The 6,707-nt window shown below is 31.6% G+C and overlaps 1 protein-coding gene across 3 annotated transcripts in view; it reads right to left on the reverse strand.

Annotated features, from left to right (window-relative positions):
• The window catches only part of ETHR (ecdysis triggering hormone receptor), a 126,787-nt gene that overhangs the window by 69,831 nt on the left and 50,249 nt on the right, over positions 1 to 6,707 (reverse strand). Inside the window, exon 3 of one of the 3 annotated variants that reach the window (XM_069109185.1) lies at positions 3,432 to 3,470. The exons of the other annotated variants lie outside the window; for them this stretch is intronic. The gene's annotated coding sequence lies outside the window, so the exon portion shown is untranslated. The remainder of the gene's footprint in view (positions 1 to 3,431; positions 3,471 to 6,707) is intronic. 3 annotated transcript variants of the gene reach the window in all.

Consider the following 6,707-nt stretch of genomic DNA (forward strand, 5'->3'; position numbering starts at 1 on the left):
AAAAAGAAAACCAGTGCTTGAAGAATGTTGCAGTTCAGTAAATATGAAGCATTTAGCTCTTATCAAAGATATTCCCGTTCGATGGAACTCAATTTATCTAACGTTAGAACGTGCTATTCAAACGAAAAAAATTCTTAATTGTCCATGAGAAGAAAGAACAGAATTTATTGAATACTTTACATATTTATAGTTGGAGCAATACCGAAACAATTACAGAATTTCTTAATAGATTTAATGACGCCGCAGTTATTTTATCAAAGTCGAGATGCTTAAGTACATGCTATGCACATGTAATTATTCACATACTATTACAGAGCATATCTAGTTCTAGAAAAGATAGTGTAAGAAAATAAGTATATGTCGAGTCTTCGGAATGACTTAAGCGAATTTGTTGAATATCCTCGCATAAATAGCGATTATTATATATATGTGGGAGATGAAATATATATGCAATATGTACACATTAATACATCACAGGAATCTAAAAATGCGATTCCACTCACATGCTGGAACTATCGGAAAATGTCGTTTCTAACCGTAAGCCAAGTCGCTTTGAATATTTTGTCAATTGCAGTTACGAGTGTTCCAAACGAGCGAACATTTTCTACAGCTGGTAATTTAATTACAAAACGAAGGAACAGAATGAGCAACCCAATAATTCAGGCTTCTATATGCTTAAATTCTATTTTTAATTCTAAATTTTACAATCTAAAATAAATAAGAAACCACCGGATCCTTATTGATTTCGTATAATAAAAATTATCGATATCACCAAATTACTAGCAATTTATTTATTATTATATTATTTATTTATTTATTATTTATTTACATAACACTCAAGGACAGCTTCTATCTGTTGAATTTAGCCGGTCAAAAATTTCCTGCGGTTGTTATTGAAACCTCTGTAGATAAATCGTTATCCCTTTGGAACGATGTAGAACAAACGTAGAACAGTTTAGAACAACAAACAAGAATTGGTGATTTAAAAGATGTGTTGCTAATTTCATACACGTTGAATGGACACGATTCTGAGAGTCCCGTCTCATAGTAAGCTCTCGGCGAGTATTCTACTGCCCGCCTGAAAGTAAAAGTTCTCAAAGTGACTCTCAAATGGACACACAATTCGACAGTACTCTCGAGACAAACTGCCGGAAGAAACTTTCAAATGGACGCTTGCAATTAGCATAACGTCAGATCGCACACGATCGCCACTTGCGACTACACGCAACTTTGCCTTAACGTAGATAGGATTCTCTATAAGCGTTAAATGTCTGCATCTGGACACATGCACTTCCAGCACTTATTGGTATCTTGTCGTCTATCTAAACGAAAGTTTAACGAAAACGTCTAACGAAAAAATGGTGTGTAGTGTGTACTTAAAGAAAATGTATATTTTGAAACAGAGCTGCTACTATCTTGAATTTCACTGCTATTAAAAGAGAATGAAGAAGATGAGAAAATTCTTTGAACAATTTTAGCGAAAAAAAAGAGATATATAAAGCAAATAAAAAATATGTGCAAAAATGAAATTATGGGAAAGGTTATTACAATATATTAATATTACGTCTATTCTATCCTTAGTCAATGATCTTACGTAAATGAATAAATCTCCTATTTCTGAGGGATTTCAGTTAAGAAGCATTGAAGTACAGTTTACATGTATAAGCATAATATTATAGGAAAAGATCAGATTCAAGGTAAAACGTAAGCAAACACCCACCTTCGCCGTGGTATTCGACGTATGTTTAATCCTTATATCAGTGGCGATACATCAAATGTGGAATCCTAAAGTGATTCGAACTACGACGGTTAACTTCAGTGCAAAAGTTTACTGCTCGCTTTTAAATAGTAATTTGGATGATAACTTAATTTAGATAATAACATTAATGACTAATGAAATAAGTTTCATCGTAATATAGGATGATTTATTGTACGATTTTATTTAAAACAAAGCTGTGAAGTCAAAAGAGATTAGTTTCTGTTAAATCTCTAACTATACCGCCTAATATGAAAGATTCCATGCGTTATTGTAAAATTACTTTAGAGTCATAGAAATTATTTTTTACTAAATTTTTCGACAACAGTTTTAATCGAATCTTTAAATCTATCAAAGTTTTAGCTCTCTATCGAAATTCAGCTTTATTTTCACACATATTATATGTCTTATTATAAGGTTACCTACTTCGACTATAAATGTCTAATTTTCTAAAAGGAAAAGAAAATTGAGATTTCCTAATGTCAAATATCCAGTTCCTTAAAAAAACAAGTTGAAATTTCCTAAACTTAAACAGCTAATTTCCCACAAAAAATGTTAACTGTCCTGACCTCGAGTACATAATTTGCTAAGAAAGTACTTTAGGTCTCTTAGTCTCAAATAGCCAATTATTTGATTTCTGAAATTTTTAGAAATTTTCTACTAAAAAATTTAACTTCACTTTCCGGACTTCCAATATACTTCATAGTCTCGCCCCTTTTCAAACACTATATATGCAAATATTTGATTTTTCCGAGCAGCATGGCATTTGATATTCTTCGGCGTAATTCGAACAGGAAAACGAAAGAATTTCAAACGAGCAAAGAAATCACACACATACACAAAGAAAGAGGAAGGACAAAAAAAAAACACGATGAAACGAAAAAAAAGGATCGTATCCTATTAATATGAAAATTCACATGGGCGTATAATCTGATGAAACTATCAGTATCTATTGCGAAATAACGGAGGTAACACAGCTTCTTACACTCATATTGTCGATTTTCCTCTTTCATCTTATACGCTTGTTTATCACATGTTTGCAAGTTTGATTTCGATGAATCTACCTTAAACGCATTTGATATGCAATTATAAATATAGGAACTGTTTTTTATAAAGCGTGTAATGAATAAAATATCCGAGTTGTTTGCTTTTTTCTTCGTTTCGGAGATTTCTGTGTTATTATTGAATGAAAACTAAAATTATTCATTACGATTTTCCCAACATACATTTATTTCGATTATCGAAATTATTTTCGATATTAAATTGAAAATTTGAAAATTCAGAATTTCGAATAGTTGAAAATTTGGGGAATTTGGAGAAGTCTTTTATTTATCTTTTATTTATCGAAGAAATTTTTATGATATTATTAAATCTAAATCAGAATTATTAAAATTACCATTCGTCGAATTTAAATAATTTAATCGATTTAACTAGAGAAATGTATCTAAATATAATTAGAAGTAATGTAAAATATACGATATAAAATTATAGAAATTTATTGAACCAAAAATCTAAAATATTATTTTTAAAGTTTTCAATTTAATATTCGTCGGCAGTTTTAATGCTGAGAATTGAAAGATACGTATATCGTACTACATACATGGTGTATGCTAGAGGAGAGTGGGAAAATATCGGTGAGTTAAATATCTAATATATGGCTTTGTTTTATACCGACCTTTTTTTGTGCTGCTCCGTTTCAATCCAATTAAGTAATCTGCAACGAGTCACAATTCTCTGCTGAAGCGTTTGGCAAAAGTACGTGGGTGAAAATTGTACACGTTTTTTGTTATAAATTCCTGAAGTGAATAAGAAGTTATGAGTATTACTTTAACTCATCATTGTCCTTCCAGTTTTTGCAATATGTCTAGGAGATAGTTTTACTCTATAAACACAAGAAAGCAATATTGTCATCGTAACACGTTGACTGTCACGACACTCATATTCAGGTGTCAGCAAAATTTCTGGTCGGGCCGCGTAACCCATATTCGGGTGTCGCTTATTTGACTACTTGCGAAGGATCGTCGTAGGTATTTGAAAAGATATTCCATAACAATAAAACTGTTGAATTGTTATAAAATTAATACGAAAATGGTTTATTAAAAAAATTATGTAGAATGTAAAACTAAGAAACAAGTTTTCAATTTTTCTTTTCGACATTGTAACGAATTAGGGCAGAGATTTTAAGTTATACCGTTCGTTGCTCGGCCAAGATTCAAACTGATTTTGTAGAAAGTGGAGAGATGAGAAACAAATGCGAAGGAATGGAAACAAAAGAAACAAGAGATCATTTGTTTCGAGACCACCACTTGAGCGACTCGCATTACTAAAATATCGATGGGAGCACTTAGCAGAAAACGCTTGGTACTGCTGCACGCGTGACCTGACGGAGATTTCTTTGAAAACACGCGTGGCAGTCAACGTGTTAATGAAATAGTTTTATTATATGTACTTAAGTTTATGCACTTAGCGTACTTCGGTACAGCCGATTAGGGGAGATTTTTCATTATTTGGGAGCTCCTTTTTCTTTTCAGACGTCTTGTAAGTGGATTAGAAAGTCAGATAGAGAAAATTGGAGCGAATTGAATCTTTTTTCCTTAATATTACATTTATAAAGACTTCACTCTTGTACTTTTGTCTATTTATGTGCAATAAATATGTTACGTTATCAAATCTATGTTATCAATAAACCAAATAGTCCTGTTATTAATACTTCTATAAATAATTTTGCCTTTTTCCATTTATAAAGTGTGAAAGAAAAAATCGGTATTACTCTATAGATGGGATAATTTCGGCCAAAGCTGACTTTTCGTACTTTTCGATTCTTTTAAATGATTAACCTTATGCATTCCATATCACTTCGTGATACAAAGAATACACTAATTTATTTGTTACTATTTCTTAATTATTATTTCTTAAATAAAATTTTTAGTACATCTGACAATCCAAGCCTGTTTTTAAGCGACCAGTATTTGCCCATTCTATCCTACGTGTCAAGGGATAAAAAATGCATGTTCTTAATATGTGGATAATGACGTGTTCCTCAATATCCGTATAGATATATTAGAAGTTTTTAATTATCTTAATTACGCGGAGTGCATTATCTATACCACTGCACATATATTAATTATTATTTATTCATATCCTATGCATAAGTGATCGTATGTAATTTGAATTTAATTTAAAACATCTATCTAGAGCTCGTGTCTCTGACATTTTACAGTAAGAATAATTTAAAGATACTGTTGAGAATTAAATACAATGTGAACTAAACTACTGATTATGGAAAGATTCAAGTTTTATTGCAGTCTGTAACTAAATTCACATGTTATATTATTTTCGGTAAGTTTTAATTATTTCCCTAATTGTACCTATACCGAGTTTCTGGCTAATTTTTGTCAATTTTTAATTCCAACCTAAATATTTTATCATTCTAACCTCAATAAAATTCTAATCTAACCTCTAAATTTTCGAATTTTATGAAACACACAGTGATATTCCGAAATAATTTACCAGAAATAGAAATTCATGAATTCTCACTTATTTATATTCTTCAGATTGAAACGCTGCTAAAAGAAATCTGCTTCAGATCTTCCTTATCTACTGAAATTCGAATTGCAATCTTAATTCTGTATTGTAATTCACTGGTGATATATCATGCGATGCAAAGCGTATTGAATATCCGTTCATGTATGAAAAGGAACGTTTAGAAATGACGTCGAATCGCGATGGAAGATGCATTCTAATCAAGCGTCGCGGTTATGCAAGGGTGAAGTTGTGCAACTAGGATTTGCAATCTCGATAGTCCCATACGCTATGCTAACGAACTTAGTTACGCTTGATTATGGAGGTTCTCATTGTACGAAACTTTCACCCAAAAGTAACCAATCCTACATTATTATACTTGTCAGTTACACTACGCTACATAATATAATATTTGATACCATAGAATATAATGTGATTAATAGAATGTAGAACCTGATAGTATATACGAACATTAAAATAGATAGCTCTAAAATAAGAAATAAATAACTAAAACAAAATCATTGGTGGAGAGACGTAGAAGAGAAACATAGCTGAAAAGGGTATTTAATTTGATCACATACGAATAATAGTAATCGAAAGGCGGTGAGGAAAGATACATATGAAGAAAGCATTTAATTCTATTATATATAGTCGACGAGATGTTAAATGGGGCACTTTGTATCTATAATTGTAGTATCGATTGTGTAATATATATATTCCGTTGGTCAGTTTGATATATTTTCTGTGTACACAGGCGAAATTGTGCATCACATTATGTAAAACTGCCACAACAAAGCAAGAGGGTTGTAGAAGTTTTCCGCTGTAACGTAATAAAGAAACAGGCTTCGAACGAAAGGAACAGTGAAGCAATAGTTTCACGTAATAGGTTTCAACTCTTTGTAACCAGTTCTTTCTGTAGTCATGAAAGATTAAAGTACCTACACAGTCGATTGTAATTTCTACTTGTACGGCGCAAGAAAATGTATTTATAGAACGTAAAGTAGGAGTCCTGAAATAAATGTAGAAAATAGGAAACCAATATACAGGGTGGTTGGTAACTGGTGGTACAAGCGGAAAGGGGTTGATTCTACGCGAAAAAAGAAGTCGAAAATATAGAATAAAAATTTTTTTTTATTTTTTTTTTATTTTTTCATCGAGACAACGATCTACAGTGAGATCCGTTATAACGAGACGTGATAAAGTGCACGCGTACCGAGCGAAAAGTCGATTTTCTCGAAAACAAAGCCTCAAACGAAAAAATTTATTGTATATTTTCGACTTCTTTTTTCGCGTAGAATCACCCCCTTTCCGCTTGTACTACCAGTTACCAACCACCCTGTATATTAAGCTTAGAAGAAAATTGTAGCCTATTAATAGAAAATTGAATAATTTACGAGATAGATTTGCCCAATATTAATTTAAAATACGA

This window comes from Bombus flavifrons, chromosome 1 (genome assembly GCF_040668555.2).
Source record: "Bombus flavifrons isolate JBK064 chromosome 1, iyBomFlav1_principal, whole genome shotgun sequence".
Lineage (NCBI taxonomy): Eukaryota > Metazoa > Arthropoda > Insecta > Hymenoptera > Apidae > Bombus > Bombus flavifrons.